General features: G+C 33.2%; 1 protein-coding gene across 2 annotated transcripts in view; it reads right to left on the reverse strand.

Moving 5' to 3' along the window:
- Window positions 1-20,953, reverse strand: part of LOC115886062 (leucine-rich repeats and immunoglobulin-like domains protein 2) — a 194,227-nt gene extending 173,274 nt beyond the window's left edge. For both annotated transcript variants that reach the window (XM_030905118.1, XM_030905093.1), the window contains exon 1: window positions 20,734-20,953. The gene's annotated coding sequence lies outside the window, so the exon portion shown is untranslated. The remainder of the gene's footprint in view (window positions 1-20,733) is intronic.
- Window positions 20,954-22,901: the final 1,948 nt, after the last annotated feature.

Below are 22,901 nucleotides of genomic sequence, written 5' to 3' on the forward strand. Positions count from 1 at the left end.
GATGCCTGAATGATACAATATGGCGAAATAAAAACATTGAGGTGGAGACTAAAGCGAGAATTTACAAGGCAACGGTACGACCAATAATGACATACACTGCAGAAACTCGACCTGATACAGCGAAAACTATACAACTACTAGAAACAACCGAAATGAGAGTACTACGCAGAATAGCTGGAAAGACGCTTCTGGACAGGGAGAGAAATGAAAGCATAAGAAGAGCGTGCAAGGTGGAAAATGTAAATGAGTGGGTACTCAGCAGAAAGGAAGAATGGAACGAGCATATCAGCAGAATGGACAACAGAAGGATAGTGAGAGTTGCACGCGACAAATCACCGCTAGGTGGCAGAAGCTTAGGACGTCCACGAAAACGATGGAGCGACAACTTGTCAGTCTGATCGGTAGAGACGACGAAACCAAACAGGCGATTCGCCTAGTATGAAGAAGGAAGAAGAAGACATTACACTATCAACGTCAAATACAGTACTGAGAACAAATTGCCTAATGGACATAAAAATGCTGAACGTTTTGGGAAGTATATCTCTTCCCGTCGTCGGAAACAAAAAAAATACAAAGAACAAATAAAAAAAACTGTTTAAGAACACTTACGTCTATCAAAAAACCGTTGACGTTTGGTTAAAATGACATTATATTAAGTTAAACTTCAAAATTAACAATTACTACCCGATCACAATTTACTTAAGTGAGGTAAAACCAAAAAGCCTCAAACTTTCTCTATATCATTATATTTTATTTGTTTTTAATTTTTATTTGTGCCCAGTAGAAAGAATTATCAGAATTATAAAAAATGATCTTGTCAACAAATTCTACTATAAAATTTTAATGATCCATTTAACATTAATTTTGATTGTAAGAAAAGCTCCAGTGCATTTTGAAATTATAATAATTAGAATAATTGGATTTGTAATACGAAAAATAGCCATATAAATTTTAATGAGGTTAAGAGAAATCTATTATTTTTAATTGACATTTATGCCTGTACGATTTTCACCCTTATTGTAAAGTTTGGTCGTTAAAAATATGATTTTTAACAAGGTGCCAGTAACAAAGACCGTAGCGTTATTGAAAGCAGACTATTAAAAATAATTAGATGAAGAAATGATGACACTTCGCTTCATTAGCAGGCAAAAATATGACGTTAATCAAAATTAATAATAAAATATTTCTGACATAGAATAAAAACGAAAAAATATAAAAAATTTAATTGTATTTTTTTTATTTTTCTCTAAAACTGTATAAAGGAAATTTGAGAGCAAGTCATTTTTTTATAAAGAATTTTTCTCAACATGTTAATCATAAAATTTTTTCCTCTTATGAAGACGATTCGGGGATACACTGGAGTTCTGGAAACATAAAAAAAATAGTGTGTGCGCTGTGTGCGCATGTGCGCAGCGGTTTTCCCCTCGATTTTACTTAACTAAATTGTCAATCTAAATCGTCACTTGCCTTGTCGTTATTCAATTGATTATTCGAATTCTCAGAATGTTGTTAACAAAAGCTTTATATTAAAATAAAATTTTAATCAATCACAATTGTTTATCTCCATCATTTACCGGTTTAATAATACAGAAATTCCAGCTCAATTACAAACAATTAATTATTTATAGTGATTTGCAGTAATTTTATTAAATTATACGAATATTCTCGTTGATTATTGGTTTGAAATAAATTTGACAGTATCCTCCAATGAAAATGCGAGTTACTAACTCTAAATTTTTTTATTCTAATGTGTGTCACGGCCTTGAATTTTTACTCCCAACTCACGTAAAGAAGTTTCACTTCAAAAACTCAGTTTGAAAACGACTAAAACCTGTTTTTTTTATTCGAAAATCACCTCATTCCTCCAAAACCTTTTACCTCTTCGGGAAATCCAAGAGATAACTCTGCAGATAGCATCGAAAATCCTCTTCAACGTACCCTCGTTTCGATTAAATCAGTTTTTATGTTAATTATTTATATATCAGGGTCGTCATCAAAGCAGAAAGGGTGCAAAGAAGGGAGCCCAACACGCGAGAAACAGCCTTTTGTAAAATATTGAAAGGCTTCTGGAAAGAGCCGCCGCGCCGTGTTATTTTGAATATTGTAATTTTTTTAATGGAATTTTGATGACAGCCTAACAATATTTATTTTACATTAACATGAATTAATTCTTGTTTTTATAACATTACTGAACATATATTACATTCACGGGAGTAGAATACATACTAAATAACACATACATAATAAATATAAGGTTTTAGAATTTCAAGGAACTACCCAGACATATTTTATGTCCAAGGATCCAAAAATGGAATAAAATACTATTACAAGTCCAATAATCAAAAAAGGTTGCTCAACCAAGAAAACTAAAAGTTAGGGCGAATATTGAAAGACACCATGGTGTGCGAAACAACAGCTGAAAAGGAGTGACTAAAAATGAGAAATCTTTACTCTATGTGGGGACTTTTATAAAATAAAACATAAAAATATTCCTTTTTATGTTTATCACGTATTTTTATAAATAACGTTTGATTACCAATTTATAATCGTTTCTTTCATGTGTATATGTTGTTAACTAACTCATGTAAAAAAATACCAAATTAGTATTATGCTTTTTAGTATTTAAAGAATTTAAGATATTTAGAGCTTTAGGTCCTATTCATGTCAAACTACGATAATTAGGTCAGAAAAACATATAAGCTTAATTCGAGTTCCAAAAAAGTACGGTTTAAAACAATCGCACCAGTCTAATTACGACAATCATGCATGTCAAAAGTAGCAAAAAATCATATTGTGCCAGCGTTTTGAACCGTTCTAGAACCGTACTTTTTGGGAACTCGAATAAAGCTACTGTTATGACACGTTTAAAAAGTCATTTTAACGGTTCCATTCTTTGAATAAGAAGACTAACGAAGGAGCATATCAAAAATCTTAGATACACCGCGATGGGCCTCAAATATAGCCGACTTAAATTCTGGTTTATCAGTGCCGTTCTAATTTTATTTAAAAAATGTAAAACTATGATGTAGGGTAGACGTGGGGTAGACTCAATAATTTGTTATTTTATTTTACGTTGTGAATAAATGTTGGTAATTATTAAAATTGTTATAAAAATCAGAATTTTTTTGTAGTTTCCTTAGTTTCCAACGGCTATTGTCATATTATTGTCAAATTCTCAAAAAATATTGTCGTTGTCATAGCGCCAATCATAATATTATCAAATAAATGATTATCAAAATGTTTTTCAAACTATAATTTGTTATATGTGTTTTAATTAGACAATTCCTTTTGCCACCGTTTCCACGGAAATCTCAATTAAAATAGTTCCAGCCCTAGCCACTAGGTGGTAGTGCAATTATTTTTTAGGTTAAGAAGTTACACTAGTTATTGCCAGATGGCGTTAAATCAGAATTTTTTTGTAGTTTCCATAGTTTCCAACGGCCATTGTCATATTATTGTCAAATTCTCAAGAAATATTGTCGTTGTCATAGCGCCAATCATAATATTATCAAGTAAATGATTATCAAAATGTTTTTCAAACTATAATTTGTTATATGTGTTTTAATTAGACAATTCCTTTTGTTTGTGGCCCTAAAATATATTGTAAGTCTTTTAATTTTGCCATCATTTAAGTACCTATTTATATTTACTTCATTTACAAAACTTTGGGCGTATTACGTTGGTCTTGTTTTATTATAATAAACGATGTTTAAATATTTGACTTATAAATAAAAACTTTAAATAATAAATAATATTTCACATGTTTTGGCTTTAATTTTATTTAATAATTGTATAAATTATACTGTTAAATCTTATTTTTTACATATCATAACGATACTTGTTATTAGTATTGTTGAATTTGTGCAAAAAATAAGATTTAATAATCAAATTTAATTTCTTCTCATTTAAAAAGCCCGCGCTTCGATCCGTGTAAAACAAGCCCTACTCAATAGATGGCGCCACTTCTGTAGGACCATTTTTCAGTATGGCAGAGTCCATTCTTTTTCTAGCTAGGTATATTCTTTGCGTATCAAAATTCTTTGACGTCTGATCTTTGACAAGTAGTAAATAAAAGCTAAAATGCAAGAAAATATATAATTGGTCGCGTTCATCAGGACGTAGCGCTACCGCAGCGATCACTAATTTTCTGCTGAACGCGCCGATTAGTTGTGAGCGCTCTGGGATCAGTCGCCATTTTTTCCATCAGATTTAAAATACGCTACGCTACCGATGCATGATGGATTAAACGTCACATACGCCAAATGTCACAAAATGTTTTGGAAAACGAAACCAAACCATTTTGTTTATTGTTCTCGGTTGACTAATTCCCTCGACTTGTGCCAAAAAGTGTGAAAACAATTTAATATGCTTTACTTATGACTTAGACTATATGCATTACTTATGATTTATAGACCTTAGACAAGGAAAGAGAGTTCCTTGTCTAAGGGATGCTAAAAAGCGCGTTCAGCAGTACAACCAATCGATGGCATATCGCTCACTGATCAACTTGTCCTGATGAACGCGACCTATTAGTTAATTTAAGTGAATTTCATAAATGATCGGTTTACTACACGTATGTATATTATATTGTCACTTACTAGCAAAAAGTTGTTCCATTATTTCACTCAATTTATGCCGAGATCTACCGCACGCTACACAACCAACTATTTTAGAGTCTTTTTCGATAAATCGCGATAATGTCACTGTTAATTTAAGTTCTGCCACAATCTCCATCTAAATTTACCACCTTTATACAACTATAAGTAGTAGAATAAATAATAAATAACATAAAATAAGCTCCGTAAAGACTGACAAATCCACAAAATTTCAAATCAAATTCAAATGTGTCAAATGAATCGTCAAACAGAACTGTCAAGCATCCCCACCCTAGAGAGCTTTTTCCGCCCACCATGCATGAATACATGGATAGCATTATGCTCCTTCCTTAGTCTTCTTATTCAAAGGTTCCATTAAATCGATACTTCAAAAATTTATAAAATAAAAACTAGACATAAAAAGTAATTGGTTTTTTTGTTATTTGCCCTATTTGTTGCTTATCTCAAAAATATAATTATATGCACAAGAAAAATAAGAAATTCTAACGAGATCCATATTATGTTTCCATGATGCGAGTTCTTTAATTTCTTGACATTTTTTCGTATGACGCTATGCATTGAAAAATTGCAAGCTTGGCAATTAATATCGGGTAAAAATAACCTATTTTTCAAATAGGCCAGCAACCTAACCTCAAAACACAAGTAATTATTCTTAAGTATGTGTAATATTACGAGGTATATTTTATTGTTAAGTAGGTACTTTACCTTGGACACTAAATATAAAAACTTTAAAATACTTCATCTAAAATAGGTCAACACCAAAAATTTTAGAAATGATGCAATCAGCTTCCCGGCCGTCGCCACGTGCGTCTAATCCAGCGTTGCCAGATGTCCAACAAAATACCTGTTTAATACCAAATAAAACCAGTTTATTACCAAATAATACTAGTTTATTATCAAATAATACCAAATTAGTACCAAAAATTCCAAATTAGTACCAAAAGTACCAAAAAAATACCGGTATTACCAAGTGCTTATACAATAAATACCAAGTGCTTGTTAATAATAAATAAATGACCAAAATATACTTAAATATTACTATAACACCACGCAAAGGAAATCTTTTAGACAAAAGTTTCAGAGAATAAATCAAAATATCTTATTATTTGCTTATATCTATAAATTTTCCTTTTTTTCTTTGAACCAACCTGTTTTTATTCATGGACACGGGTACGATATATTTTTTCTTATTTAGTTTCCGCCCCTGCTCTTTGTTTCTTTTGCCCATTTTTTTTCTGGCGTGAAATATCCCTCTACCCATTCCCTCTGGATTCCTGGGGGATTTTTTCTGGAATTATGCCTCTCCTCTTGTAAAATAGTCTAGAGGATGTGGATTGTTAAAAGGAGACTTTACTCAAACAATGAAAAACGAAAAAAAAAAAAAAAAAAAAAAAAATAAATATGTAATTTAAAAAATCATTAATAGGGTTTGAAAAGTGGGGACAATTTTTGTTGCACCGAAAATTTTACTGGTAGATTATAGGTATGTATTTGGGAAAAAATTAAAGCGCTTTAATTTCGATTAAGGTTTACATATAAATTTAAACAATAAAATAAAATAAAATTTTCAAAAATTCTTGTTTTTAATTTAAGTAAACACTTTATTACTGTTATGTGGAAATCTTATCATAAAATAGTTCTCAAAAATAACATTTTACAATTTATTTTTATGTTTTTAATTTTGCTTCATATAATGGCGGCCATAGGCCATACAAAAATTCTGCCTTAAACATAGCGAATTACAATGCAACCATTTTATTATAAATGAATCCCTTAAATAAGTCTTTGTTGTAAAATAAAACGGTATAGGATAAATATCTGTCATTACGCAGAATTTCCAGGCACTATAGAACTATTTTGGACATATTGAGATTTGTGACAAATAGATGTTGCCAAATCTCATTTGATTAGTATTTAAACTAACAAACATGATCAGATTTTCATGGATTCATGCACGCAATGCATTTCATGCGTGCCCAACGAGTGAGCGGCAACCTAAGGACTTAAATAAAGGAAAAACAACAATAAAACAATACAAACATTTACTATAGTAAAACTTTTACATCAACGTGGCAACAATGCTTTGAAGAAGCCAGACAACCCGAGAGATTTTGGCTTTTGAGAACCCAGGGAATTCTGGGGATTATTTGCCGTAATTTCGAGAAGTTTTCTCTTACATGCTCTTTATAACTACCACTGCGTTTGTTAACTTTTTTCCAACTTTGTCCAGAATTCATAATAGCTGTGATTGATTATACTCGTACGTAGATATTACTTTTGCAAAAAAAACAATAGCAAACTTAATAACTAGGTATACCATTCAATTTAAAATGAGGTTATATTATACATTACTAGTTTTATAATGTAGATATTACAGCGAATTTATTTTTTTAATCACAATTTTATCATATAAGGCTATATAACTGGTGTTGTATACAGCACCGTAGTTTAACGCAATAAAACATTCTATCATACAACGTAATACAACTTTAATAAGATAAGTTTAAGTAACTAATATATGATCTTGTGACTACTAGTTATATGAATATTATAGAACTCTTACATCGTGAGTATAAGAGTCTAATAAAATAATATGTTTGTTATCATATAGCATTGTCTTATTAAGTGTTATATCATACTAAAAGAAATTATCGTTTAATGCGTTATAGGATACGTTGTAAAAACCACTAGAAAATAATTTAATATGACAACTTCTATTAAAAAACAGAATGGTCGAAACCAACGCTTAATAAAATCAAGCAGTCCTTAAGACAACGCTATTCGACTTTTATAAAATAATTCAATCCTTTTAGAATTTCTTTTTGCTACTTGGGATAGCCCTTTCATAAATATTTTAATTTTATTTCTGAAGTTACGTTTGCAAAGTAAAATAAAATAAAATATATTTTAGTGTCCATGCCTTTTTTAATTAACTTATGTTGCGTTTGTTTTATTTGAAAGACTTATTTTTAATTAGTGAATTTTAATATTTTCATAAATAAAATTAAAATGCTCATCAAAAGACATCTAAAAGAATAATTGTATTTTAAAATAATATTTACCCTTAATAAAAAAATCTTTCATTGTGTTGATTTTCGTTTAATAAAAAGACATCTTTATATAATGCAGCATATACTAAAAAATTTTCTAGTTTTCAAATATTAGTGAACAAGGATTATCTTTTAAAAAAGTTCCAAGACAATTAAAATTCACTCGTGCAACTTTGTGTCACAGATTAGATATACTATATGTATACAGATAAAAATCTTATCCCTAATTCGTGGTACAAAAATTGTTTTTTATGACGATGTGCAAACGAGTAAAATTTCCTGTGCGCAAAAATAAACTCGCGTAAAATAACAATAAACAGCGTGATAGAGAGATATCGCTAAACCGAATAGCTTGCATGGACGTTAATAAGGCCAGGTGTTATTTCCTTTACGTGAGGTGGTATTAACTCTCTTCATTTACATACATACATACATACAGCCGTTACTCGCTGACGAGTATTCGACACACATAAAGAAAATGGTCACGCAAGGCGTTTTCTTTCATGAGCTTTTCTGTGACTGAAAAGCCCGATACGTGATGTTATCTGCCTACCGCACTCCGGACATTCAAAAATCTCATTGCTTTGTTGCCTCTCTACTTTTTGGTTGCCGCTGTTAACTGAGTTTACAACCCTTCTCCATTGAGTTCTATTGTGAGCTGCTTTTTCCCACTCATTCTGCATGTTAATTCCCTTTAAATTTTCGTGGAAAATGTCCTTGTATCTTTTCAGTTGTCCACCCGGCCTCCTCTTACCGTCCACAAGCTCACCGTAAAGCAGAGATTTTGGTATGCGGTTTTCTTGCATTCTGCATACGTGACCAGCCCATCTTAAGCGGGATTTTGTGACCATGACTTCAATACTCTCGCAGTTAGATTTTTCAAGGACCGATACGTTTGAGACATGATGGAACCACCGGACTCTTAAGAGTTGTCTAAGGTGTCTCTGTTGCAACTTGTTCAATGCGTTCATGTGTCGGCGGTAAGGCACCCAGGTTTCGCTCCCATATATCATGGTGGGGATTATAATTGCTCGGTATACTGCAAGTTTTGTTTTTGTACTCAAGTATGATTGTAGAAAACCCTGTCTTTTAATTTCCAGAATGCCCTTGAGGCGCTACTAATCCTGTGCTGAATTTCAGAGTCAATATTGGCCTTTTCCGAAATCAAACTGCCAAGGTAATTGAATTCCGCCACATATTCCAATAGTTCTTCTCCGATTTTTATAGCATTGTTGTGATCTTCCGGGTGAGTGCACATGATTTTAGTTTTGTCGATGTTTAGCTTAAGGCTCAAAGCCTCGTATGCCCAGGTATATGTGTTCAACATTTCTTGTAATTGTTGTACCGTGTTTGCAACTAGAGTGCAGTCGTCAGCGTATTGAAGTTCTGTGATGAATTTTGTACGTGTTTTGCCCTGAGTCTTTTTATGTTGAACAGACCGCCGTCGTATCTGTATCTAATGCCCAATCCTCTCTCCTGCAGTTTGCTGTCCACTATAATGGAGAGCGCTGCCATGAATATGTTGAATAGGAGAGGCGCTAAGACACATCCCTGCCTAACTCCTGTATTTGTTAGGAATGGATCGCCCAGTGATCCATGATGTGACACTCTTGACTTGTTGTTGTTATGGAGGCTTTTACACACTGTAAGAAATTTGTTGGGTACTCCGAACTTTTTCATAATTGCCCAAAGCGCATCTCTGTTCACAGAGTCGAAGGCTTTCGTTAGATCGATGAATGCAAATGCAACATAAAGTTTAGACTGCTGATCTTTTACTTTTTCCTGTAGTTGACGGATCGAAAATATGGAATCGACGGTGCCGCGGTTGGTACGAAAACCCGTTTGCGATTCTGGAAGGATTTTTTCTATATATGGGTGCAGGCGGTTTGACATTATTTTTGCAAAAATTTTTTCGCCGATAGCAAATAGCGAAATTCCCCTATAATTGCCGCAGTCTGATGCACTTCCTTTGTCCTTAAATATATTCACTATATTCGCGTTGCGAAAGTCCTCAGGTACCTCTCCGCTTTCCCATACGACATCGAAGAGAGCCTTAAGATGACCAATAAGTTCTTTACTTGCACACTTATAGATTTCCACCGGAATCGCGTCACAGCCAGCTGATTTGTTGTTTTTAAGCTGTTTTATGGAGATCTTTATTTCCTGTTCTGTTATTGGGATGTCTAATACATCGAGGCTGTTATACTGAGGTGTTGTGTTTAGTGCTTCCATATTGGGGTTGTTTTCTTGGTTAAGGATATGGCTGTAATGTTCTTTCCAGCGATTTCTGATTTGTTCTTCTTCTTTTAGAAGTTCGCCATTTTGTGCCATGATTGGGCAGCTTACGTTCTTAGTTGGACCGTATACTTCTTTTACAGCCTCGTAGAATTTACGATAATCGTGATGCGTGGCGTACACTTGAATCTGATTCGCTTTTTGTGACGACCAGTTATCCTTTACTTGGCGCAGTTCTCTTCGAAGCGTCGTGTTGTTGGCTGCTTTAAAGTTGTCTACCAGTCTTGGATTATGTGGATTTGCAGTGACGGCTTGATATGCTCTATGCTTTTGTTCCAACAAAGCCTGTATATGCGGTTGATTTTCGTCAAACCAGTCTGGTTGTTTCTTTTTGTTCGACTTTCCCAGTCTCTCTTCATTTATAGTTATCGGATCGGAATGAATTCTGTTCGCGTCGCGTCCGCTATTTAAACTTAACCTAACTTTGAATTTAAAACTTTGAAATTGTTTTGTTTACTAGGTATTTTAAAACTAAAGGGCTAAAGTGCTTATTTCCAGTGCCTCATTGGTCAACGTCTGCCAGTGGGTTTAGGGCAACAAGCAACAAATTCTCTTAGAAGGGCTAAGGTGTCATCTGCTCTAAACCTAATCCTCTTTATAGGTTCTTTAATATTGGAAGAGGCGGAATCCATATTTTGGGCCATATTTAATTAATTAAAACTAATCCCAGCTACCTAAATACCAAATTACCTAATAAAACTAAAGTAATAATTCAAAACAATAGGGAGTTTTCGTTGCTTACAAATTGCAATTCCGGTTAACGCTAATTGACAATTTTGACATTTCAATTTCGATTATCGTATATCGTAACCGCTAACTGCCGATATTTTACGGACGTTAGCCAAAGCCGTTAACATAGCGGTACGCATGCGCACTAGCGCAGTAGAAACACAACATTGAAAAATACAGATCTGTTTTTTTATCTGTCAAAATAGCGGTTATGGTTACGTATCCGTTAACCGTACCGTTGATTTTTTTTAAAGCAACGAAAACTCCCTAATTTAAACACAACCTAAAATAAAAGATATCGCCGATCGCCGGCCGGCCTCTGTTGTCAAATGTACCCGCACATACCCATTTAAGCAATTTTTAAACGTTATTTAGAAATAGCGCTTGGTGTGATTGATCCGCAAATTACGTCAGGCGGTAACGTTATTAGCGGGTGTTGCGTTAAAAATTGACTCGCGCATAACGTAACCATGATAAGGTACGCGTAAATACTGCATGACGCTATTCGGGTTTCCGATATCTCTCTAATAACTGTGCCGGTCAGGCGCTGTGCACAATTTTAGAGGCCATAAGTGGGCGTGCTATGTGCGCAAACTAGTAACCCACAGTACGTCTATCCGCTCTGTAGCTACGGGGTATCCGTGAGAGGGGAAACGATATTCTCTCGATGTTTTTCGTAAAAAATAAGACGACGCGACCATCAATAAAAATTCGACAAATTTGCAAGTAGCCAATAAAATGAGTGGGTGGAGCGATTTGCGGTGACGTACTCGTCAAGTGGACGTATAAAATATATTGCTGTTTATTTAAATGTTTTTGTCCGCATTCCTTTCATACACACAGATCCAGCAGATGTACTGTAACTAGTACCCGATTCCGAAAATCGGAACCACGAAAAACTATAAAGAAAAAACAAAGTTTATAATCTGTATGATCTGTGTTTGTTTTCGAGTGGATAGTCAGTTATCGGTAGAGGCTAGACGGCTTGATTTTTAATACCGTAGTTTGGGGCGAAATTGATAACCGGGGGCGAAATTGATAATTACATGGTTTAGTCACATTTTTAAATTTAGCGCCAAATTTATGCAACTAAAAGCAGTGGTGTGCATCAGTCTTGTTTAGTAAAGCTTTGATGACAAGCCGTATGCAGTCGGGTGTGCCATTTTTTATCTATTTTTTACAAAAAACGCGGTTAAAATTTTAATTTGAGTTAATTAATTTTAGTCCCGTTGCACAAAAGAATTAAAACATTCTTGAAACTTACCAAACAATTACGCAACGCACTAAACAGGGCCATACATTGGCAACCCGTTGCGCAACAGCCTGTGTTGCGCAATTTGTTTGATAATGTATGGGCGCTTAAGGATTAAGCGAAGTTCATTTAATAAAGCTGGTACTGCTTGCTGCAGCCTCTAACCCTCCTGACCAGCTTTTGCCAAACGTCGAACATGATGGACAGTTCATAGTAGTACAGTACGTCTGCTGGATCTGTATCTATGAAAGGAATGCGGACAAAAAACATTTAAATAAACAGCAATATATTTTATACGTCGATTTAACGAATGCGTCACCGCAAATCGCTCCGCCCACTCATTTTATTGGCTCCTTGCAAATTTGTCGAATTTTTATTGATGGGACGCGTCGTCTATTTTTTTACGAAAAACATCGAGATAATATCGTTTCCCCTTTCACGGATACCCCGTAGCCTCAGAACGGACAGACGTACTGTATATATTTCCCAGTAATCACCAAAGCCGCCTTGTACAATTGAAAAATAACTTCGAAGAAGAAATAATAATTGAAAAAATTGCAAATTGTTGGTGGCAAGCTCATATTTCGCTCTTAAAAATGAACCAAGACGTATTGACATGATCTAAAAATACAAAATGCTTAGGAGACAATATGGTTCTGACCGAAAAATTATATTTTAGGAAAACTTACACACGGAATTATTGCACAGGGTGCTTTAAAGTTAGGGTAAAAAAATAACCCCTCGATTAACCGAGTATAATATGCCAAATACTAAAGTTAAAAAAAAAACTGAGTTTACGAAATAAAGTTGATATAGTTATATACAGCTTGCTAAAAAATTCATGAAAATTGGGCTAAAAATAACAAAAATGTAACACTTTAAATTTAACCAAAAATTTCTCCGTTACGTTTTTTTCCATCTAAATTTTGCTCGACTTGGCAAGATTATATTCTTGTATAAGACTTATTGTAGACCGATTCTTTACAAAGTTCTTTCTATAATTTAACTGATTTTTCTTAGTTTTCCGCTGCCATATTAAATCTAGCGAATTCCTTTGAAAAATCCGACATCGCTAGAGCGGCTTTCTTTTCTTCGCTCATTCAAAAATGTCATAAATGATTCATGGCATCGCCATGTAACCGCACTGGAAATAATGAACTTTCCACGCTCCAGTCGAACAATGCCACTTTTCCAGTTTTAGTTTGATATTTGGATCGTTTTCGCTTTTACAAAGCGTTCGCCGAAAGACGCAAAAGTTAAATAAAGCGCTTTTTGCATCGAGGAAAGGGAAATAACAACAACTTTGAAATAATTATATTGTTATATTTGTTCTGTTTTGTGAGTATTTCGAACTTAGAGACATATTAAATTTATGTTTGTCGGAAACGGTTACGTTGTAATACAGAAAAGGGAATGAATGTTTTATCTTTTTTGTTTGTTTTCATCTAAAAAAATAATAAAGTTGGGCTATGAATGTGGGTTTTACCGTTTATGATAATTTTCGCGTCATGCTTGTGTGATGTGGTGCTTTTTTTAAAGTTGAACAGTCACATGTCCCCGAAGTGTCTTTACGAAGGTTTTATTACTGATATTTTAAGAATGCACTTTTCTCAAAATATCAGTGATAAAAAAAATTGTGTGTGTGTGCACTAGAGATGAGCAAGTAAATAAAATAAATAAATAAAATAAATGCCTTTATTGTCAAAAAATTTTACAATTTGTAAACAAAGGTACCTAAAGTAAACAAACAAAAGAGAATACAAAACAAGTATACAAATTACATTGTCAGTTTTATTGTTTAAAATAAATATTTATATAAGTTTACAATGTCAAAGAATAAAAAAATAAAAATAAGATTAAACAATATTTAGTAAGTTTATACTAAATATAGTAATAGCAAACATTAGACCAGTGTTTACAAGATCAAATTGTTGTCTAGTAAATCAGATTTCAGTGATTTGCGAAATGGCAGGTGATTGTGAATCTATTTTTTCGAGTTATGTAATATTGAACTTTTAACTAACTCAGAGCGTGGGGTAAGTAGATAAAGATATTGCTCCGCGTTCTTGAGTGGATAAGTGTGAGATGGCCTTTCTTGAGAAGCTGATACATGCTTACGTATTAGGCAAACGGGTTCAAATATAAATAAGGAAGGAAGAGTTAATATTTCTATTTTTTTAAAAAAGTCCTGGCAATGAGTTCTGCTTTTTAGTCGTAGTGAATATCGAACAGCTCTCTTCTGGAGCTTGAAAATGCGGTCAAATTGAGTCGCACAACACGTACCCCAGAATGAAAATGCATATCTCAGGTGCGACTTAAAAAGTGCATAATAAACAGTTCTAGTCACTCACAAGTTAAGCTACTTACAAACAGATCTTAATGCAAAACAGGCAGAGCTTAATTTTTTCGACAAAGCGTCGATATGCATGTCAAATTTTAGAGAATTGTCTACAACAAGCCCTAAGAATTTTACAGATTTTACGACGTCAATAGTGGTGTTGTTAAGTACAAAAGGCTGCAGCAAGTTTATATACGACAAAGCTTTAGTTTTAGAAGTGTTGAGATTCAGGAGGTTCGAATCGCACCAATAATGGTGATTAAGTCATTTGATATAATCCTATGAAGTGACGTCCTTATTGCTCCAAGTGAAACTATTGTCGTCTGCAAAAAGACATATTTTGCCACTGATATGTTAGCAATGTTGTTAATAAAAAGAAGAAACAAAATAGGGCCTAGTACTGAGCCTTGAGGTACCCCACATTCTATTGGCTTGCTAGAAGACAACGTGGTATCCACCCTCACAAGTTGACTTCTGTTGCTCAGATACGACTTAAACCATTATTCAAGAGATGTTCTCCTGAACCCATAGTGCTGCAGTTTATTAATTGGGATCTTATGATTTACACAGTCGAACGCCTTAGAAAAATCACAGAAAATTGTTGCTGTAGAATGATTAGATGTAGGTTATTTAGGCTGGAGTAAACTTTATTAAGGAGGGAAAACATAGCGTCATTTGTGGACTTGTTGCTTAGAAATCCAAATTGATGTTCAGTAAGTGTTTTGTACTTAAACAGAAAAGATACCAGCCTTCTTTTAACCAACCTTTATATGATCTTAGATAGCGTTGGAAGGAGTGCAATTGGGCGATAGTTAGAAGCTTGATCTTTGTCTCCTCCTTTATCCAGAGGAATGATTATTGCCATCTTAAGACATTTTGGAAAAATACCATTTTGGAATGACATGTTTAGTAAAGTAGTTAGCCTGGCCAAAATTATCATCGATTGTCATTTCCCAGCCGTCTGTGACATCGTTTTTTTATTGTGCGGTATATATCAAAAATAATTTCCTAGATATTCCTCGACAAAATTGACTGAAAATTTTCCTTCAACTTAATTTTATTTTCAATTTTTAAGTTATGAACAATAACGCCCACATTTGTGACGTAAGCTCCGCTGACGTACATAGAAGCATGCAAAAGGAAAAAACCTTGAATTTACAAGGAAACGACGAAGCCGAACAAACATGAAAGGGTGTGCCCTATATTACAGTAAATGTGTCTTAAAATATATTCCCAGGTGTCCTAGGTAACCCAACACCGAAAATGGTTATTGCCCTAATTTATTATTTAAGGGTTAGTCAGGGTTGTAATTAGGAAAAGTCGAATATTTAATATAAGGTAATATTTCTTTTTGATATATTTATGTGTAAATAATATAGTTTAAGTTTGCTGTGTTGTGATTTAGAGGGTATATGGTTTGATTAATCAATAACAAGCTTTACGTTGTTATTCACAAACCAGTCTGAAAAATTTCAGATTTTCCTTTCAAAAAAAAATTTCAAATATTATTTTTTCACTTAATAATTTATTTATTACCACAAATAGTTATTATCTAATTATTTTAGCGTACAAAAATTAGTTCTCATTTATTTAGCAAGATCTAAATAACAAATAATTAAATAAACCATTATTTTATGCTATTTTATTCTTATTTTTGGAAGTGAAATTATACTTTAGTCAGAATATTAATGATATACTTTATTAAAAAAATAATTTACGAAATTTCCAATAATTATAGCTAAAAAGGTATCAAACAGAAACATAAACAATCATTTCTTTTATAGGAAAATTAATAATTTATAGGTCACTTGTTGTGTTATACTAAATAATTCAGAAGGTTCTAGAAGGCTAGAAGGATGGATGGAATAAAATAAAATTCATTAGGAGCTAGGTACACTGAATTGATTACATTAATATTTAAACATGATATTGATGGCAACAAGCTAGTATAGGTAAATCGTCAAAACAAACAAAAAATTAAATAATATGATTAATTTTTTGACTATATTTAAATTTATTCTCCATAATAATAAGAGCGTTATAAATTTGTGCATAATATTTTTTGTCATGAGAGCCATTTTATCATTGATTATTTTTTAATTTTATTATCTTAGCAATAAATCTGTCATCTTTTTATATAAAAACAGAGTAACTAAATTAAATTTACAAATATTCAGAACTTGTTATTTTTTATATTACTAAATAAAGTAGGACAGCTACCGACGCGCTGGGAGATAAAATATCAAATTAAAAGTTATAAATTAGTGTATGTGTTCGGAATGTAATCGAAACCATAGCAGCTAGCACGCAATTACGATAACGGGTTATCGAATACAAACCACCTGCATAATAAGCGCTGAGCTTCTCTAAATTCAATGAGAATCTATTCTAACATCACGTATAATATAAGATTATTATACCATTAGAATAATTACCTACCATTAGATTAATGAATTAATAATTAATGTGCTACATATTTCAAAAATTTCAATTATTTAAAAAATGAACTAAAAAAATTTTGGTTCATACATAATGTGATGTAATATGTATATAAATTAAAGTAAGCCTGACTCCTGTTTGACTAAAACTTCATTGTTGTAGGTTCTTACTGCAGATTTTGCTGCGGCAATATAAATCATATCTACAAATTTGGTAGACTTCTTTTCTTCCATGAGCCTATCTTGCACTGGCCCAGGATTGAACCCCACTACAAACATGTCACGCAACATTAACTCTAGTTGACCAGCTTCAAAGTCACAAGGTGAAGCTAAGCTGCGTAACAGGGCTGCCCACTCACGAGAGTTTTCGTTTTGAGTTTTCACAGCACGATAAAAATTGTATCTTGCAGCAAAAATTGAAGAAGGGGGCTTAAAATGTTCGGTGGTTAATTTTACAAGCACATCGTACCCTTTTTTTTCTGGTTCCTCAGGTAAATATAGATCAAACACCAACTTATAGGCATCTTCACTTAAAAGATTTAATAAAATTGCCCTTTTCCTAAGTGCGTCTTTAATTTCGTTAGCCGAAAAATAATTTTTAATTCGTCTTTTATATATTGACCAGTCGGAATTTAGAGGATCAAACTCGCGCAAATGTCCGACATTTTCGGTTGAGGTTGGCGTGGTAGCTGTCGCCATTGTCTTCAAAAAAACACCTCGAAAAACACTATAGCTAGACCCTGTATCTAAATTAAAAGAAACATCAAGGTTTTCAATTTTTAAATTAATTAAAATTGCATTATTTGTACAATCTAAAGTAAATAAACAATAATCTTCAGATTCTAAATAATTTTGAGAATGGCTAACTAACATCGGTTTGTTTACATTATTTCTATTTTTATTAATTTATTGCATAATATTTTTTGTCATGAGAGCCATTTATCATTGATTATTTTTTAATTTTATTATCTTAGCAATAAATCTGTCATCTTTTTATATAAAAACAGAGTTCCTAAATTAAATTTACAAATATTCTGAGCTGTTATTTTTCATATTACTAAATAAAGTAGGACAGCTACCGACGCGATGGGAGATAAAATATCAAATTAAAAGTTATAAATTAGTGTATGTATTCGGAATGTAATCGAAACCATTGCAGCTAGCACGCAATTACGATAACGGGTTATCGAATACAAACCACCTGCATAATAAGCGCTGAGCTTCTCTAAATTCAATGAGAATCTATTCTAGCATCACGTATAATAAAAGATTATTATGCCATTAGAATAATTACCTACCATTAGATTAATGAATTAATAATTAATGTTCTACATTGTTGTATTTCAAAAATTTCAATTATTTAAAAATGAATTAAAAAAATTCTGGTTCATACATAAAATAATGAATATGGGTTTTAGAGGAAGGACCAATGATCTATTTAGAAGCTATCTAAATAACCGACAGCAAAGCGTGTCCATCCAGGGTGTTAAAAGCGAGAAAGGGTGGTCAACTATGGTGTACCTCAGGGCACTGTACTGGGCCCTGTACTTTTTTGTATATACATTAATGAGTTACTAAACTTGAAACTCGATGCACACATTTTGAGTTATGCTGATGATACAGCAATTTTCTTCAGATCAACGTGTTGGAATCAATTGAAAGCAAAAGTAGAAAAATCAATGGAAATAGTGTGCAATTTCTTTAATAATAATCTTCTTACTGTTAACTTTAAGAAAACTTTCTTCTTACCTTTTGCCTGCTATTCAGATACTCTTCCAAAATTCAATTTAGATATAACTTATAACAATAAGCTAGTGACAATAAGCTCAACAAACAAATTTAAGTATCTTGGAGTCATCTTTGATAACCACATGAAATGGAATTATCATATTCAGTTTGTGACTAAAAAGTTAAGATCACTTATTGTAATATTTAAGTTTTTAAAAAGTGTAATTCCTATAGAATTACTAAGAAATGTGTATTTTGCTTTAGCTCAGAGCCATTTACAATACGGTATTGTGGCCTGGGGCTCAGCAAGCAAAAATCAATTATCAAGTGTAAATATAGTTCAGAAATGGTTGCTGAAAATAATACACGATAAAAACTATAGATATCCCTCTGATGCCTTATACATAGAAGCAGCCATTTTTGACGCTAAACAATTATTTTGGTTTAATACATTATCTATAACATTCAGCAACAGAAGTAAAAATAATCTAATCCCACTTTCATACCCACTACGTCGACGCGAATTAACTATTAATGTACCTCGGATGCATAAAACTATCGGACAAAAAAGTCATTTATATGTAGGACCTAAAATTTTTAATGTTTTACCTAAAGAAATTGTTAATTGTCAAAACATTAATATTTTTAAAAAAAGATTAAAAGAATGGATACTTGGTAGAACATTAACCGAAATGCATACATTTATACTCAGCAAAATGTGAAATATTAAAAACCATTCACAATAAATATAATATTTGAAAAAAAATAATGTAATCTTATATGCCTTAGAACTTGCAATCTACCCTATGTCAATATCTGACCGCTGTGTAATAACTTGTTTTTTAGCGTGCTTAAGTGTTGGACAATGAAATAAATTAATTTGATACATTTAGATATAGTTTAAGAATTTAGAATAAAATATTGTAGTTATTGTTGTAGAAATAAAACTCCTCAGACAAGGTTCTACCTTAAGAGGATATTATGTTTATTCACTATTTTGTATTCGTAAGTTATGTATAAGTCTTGTATATACTTTGTAATTGGATCAGTTTAAATAAACATTATTTATTATTATTATTATTATATATGTCCTAAAATTAGTTTCGGAGATGCAGGGTATAGTTTTTATTTCGATTTTTTCCAAATAATTTCTGAAGTAACGTAAATATTTGGTTGAAAATTGGTATCTGGGAGTTTTTTGAGATGAGAAATTTGATTTTGATGTCAATCTGACTCCTTTTTGTAAGGGGCGTAATCTACATGTGTTTTAAGCAGCCGTTCTCAAGATATTTAGAACGGAACTCAATTCACGTCATAATTGACAAAAAAAAATTATATTATAACATTTTGGGTAGATAGTTATTTGACTGAAATAAATAGTTTCGGAACTTTTTAATTTTTAAATTAATCATAATTTTTTCTTCGAAAAAATGACGATAAAACAGTTTTTGTTGAACTTCTGACACAAAAACATTTCAAATTTATGATTTCAATCTAATAACTATTTAGTCAACATGTTTAATCTATATCAATGATGACAGGTATTGATAATTTAGATTCCAAATATCTCGAGAACCATTACTCCTAGCGATTTTTATTAATACTTTTTACATTACTCGAAGAGACCTTTTTATGTAAAAAAAATCGTAAATATATATTTTTTTCACAATAACAGGTAGGGACGAAAAGTTATTACTCTTCAAACCAGTTAAAAAATATGTAGGTGGCGCCCTCTACAAGTAGGAGTCATATGGACATGAAAATCCCCAAATTTCTCTTGTCAAAAAACTCCCAGACACCAATTTTCATCAAAGTATTGACGTAACTTCAGAATTTATTTAGAAAAAAATCGAAATAAAAATGAAACTTCTACACCCTGTATCTCCGAAAGTAAGCATTTTAGGACATACATTTATACGACCTTTTTTATTTATTTTTCTCTGCAAAATATGCTGCCCAAGTTTCCGGAATACAGTTCGGACCACCCTGTATTTTCCCAAGTAACCAGATTTTTAGATTCAGTAAGGCGCAAATTTTGGCCAATTTTAACGCGATCCCTGTAGCAAGGGTTCTTATCTGAGACACCCTGTATATTATAGTAAGAAGGATTATTAAAATTGGACCAGGATACTACATAAAAAAAGAATATAAAACGTATTAAATTATATACCTTCCTTAAACTGGACGAATCAAACATTAAGCTAGACCGAGACGCAACAGGGTGCCATTACAATAAAACCAACCCGACCCCATAAAAACCGCACGATGCACGAATTTATCGACTTACCAATTAGAAGGATCCTCGGCTGCGGTGCGGCGTTTGATTTCCCCTCCGGCCTCGAACAAAGGATAGCATAGCGCGCCGCGATAAGCGCGAGAAGCCCGCCAAGGCGCCCTAAACCTGAGCACACCTGATGACGCTGGCTCGAGACGGCGGCGACTGAAGCGTGGCGCGGCGCCGGGCGACGCCAGCGCCCGCTCCGGCTGCGGGGACGCCGCCAAATGCCCGCGGCCGGCGTCGCGACGGTCGATACGGAGGCGGCAGACGGTGGCGGCGCGTCGGTCAGGACACACCGCCTACGCGCCAAAGATTGCGAGGCGGAGAAGAGAGGAAGACGAGAGACACGGAATAATTCGAGTTGGAAATATGAACTTTAATGGTCGAGGCTATATTGGTATCTTCAAAGATAAAGTACAGTGGGGGTGGATACCACGTTGTCTTCTAGCGAACCAATAGAACGTTAATTAACCACAAGGCTCAGTACTAGGCCCTATTTTGTTTCTTCTTTTTACTAACGACATTGCTAACATAAACATCAGTGGTAAAATATGTCTTTTTGCGGACGACACTAGCTTCACTTGGAGCAACAAGATCGTCACGGCACTTCATAGGATTATCAAACGACTTAATCAACATTAAATCTTGGTGCGATTCGAACCTCCTGAGTCTCAACATTTCTAAAACTAAAGCTTTGTCGTATAAAAACTCGCTGCATTTTTGTACTTAACAATACCACCATTGACGTCGTAAAATCTGTAAAATTCTTAGGGCTTGTTGTAGATAATTCTCTGAAATGGGACATGCATATTGAAGCTTTGTCGAAAAAATTAAGCTCTGCCTGTTTTGCGTTAAGATCTCTTTCTAAGGAGCTTAACTTGTCAGTGGCTAGAACTGTTTATTATGCACTTTTTGAGTCGCACCTCAGATATGCCCTTCCATTCTGGGGTACGTGTTGTGCGACTCAATTTGATCGCATTTTCAAGCTCCAGAAGAGAGCTGTTCGATATTCACCGGGACTAAACGGCAGAACTCATTGCCAGGACTTTTTTATAAAATTAAAAATATTAACTCTTCCTTCCTTATTTATATTTGAATCCGTTTACCTAATACGTAAGCATGTATCAGCATCTCAAAAAAGGCCATCTCACACTTATCCACTCAGGAACGCGGAGCAAGATCTTTACCTACCCCACGCTCAGAGTTAGTTACTCTTTTGCAATATTTTTTTTTTTGTTTGAACATAAGTTATTAATTTTAACATAAGTTATATTGATAAATGTAATAGTAAATGCAGAAAGTTGATTGAGCTTGAAAGTAAGAAATATTTTTTATATTTTTTTTTGGTATTTGGTGTTTTGTTTAAAATACACCCTTGTTTGTTTTGTACTAACACATACCGTATTTTTTTTAATAAAATAAATCGATTAGACACACAATACTTTGAAGTAAACACTTGTTACAGAAATAAAAACTTATTTTTTCCTAAAATAAAATAAACTACTTTGAAATTAAAATGACAGACACATCTATCACTGTCAAGGATTTTGTTGTTGGACAGACTGTAGTGTAATTCTACTAAAAACATTTAGCGTTCTTTTTAGAATCTAGCTTCAATTGATATTGAAATAAATTACATACATTATACAGTCAAAACTTTAGAGAACTCCGTACATTTATCTATCTTTAGAACACCATTCAGCCATAATACCGCTCTGCCTTCTTGAATAGCTACGTGCTACACGCTTCCAACTATTCAAATGTTATGCAGATATCTCTCCGAAACGTAAGGCATCGAGCTCTGGAACCGAATAACGTATCAAAATCCCGTTGCCTAACAAAATACCATTCTCGAGGATTGGTTCTAATTAACTCTAAGTCTGCGACGAAATCCCGCCATGTTTTCTTGTAATAAATTAAATTTTACGCTAGCGAATAAACGACGACCTCGTCGGCAAGGAAAGAAATATAAAACGAATGTCACGATTTAATTCAAGTTTATTATTCGGGAAAGTTTCGTTATTATGCTTTTATATTAAGCAATCGTGGAAAGTTCGGCGATAAATTTTTCTAGTAATTGTCGTTAGCTACAGGTAGTGTTGGTTTAGACAAGAGTTAATTCGAGAAGTTTACGTGATTATTTGATAAATTAAAATTAAGACTGGTGAAAAAAAGTT

The sequence above is a fragment of the Sitophilus oryzae genome, unplaced genomic scaffold (assembly GCF_002938485.1).
Source record: "Sitophilus oryzae breed Bouriz unplaced genomic scaffold, Soryzae_2.0 scaffold_1122_pilon_pilon, whole genome shotgun sequence".
NCBI classification, from domain to species: domain Eukaryota; kingdom Metazoa; phylum Arthropoda; class Insecta; order Coleoptera; family Curculionidae; genus Sitophilus; species Sitophilus oryzae.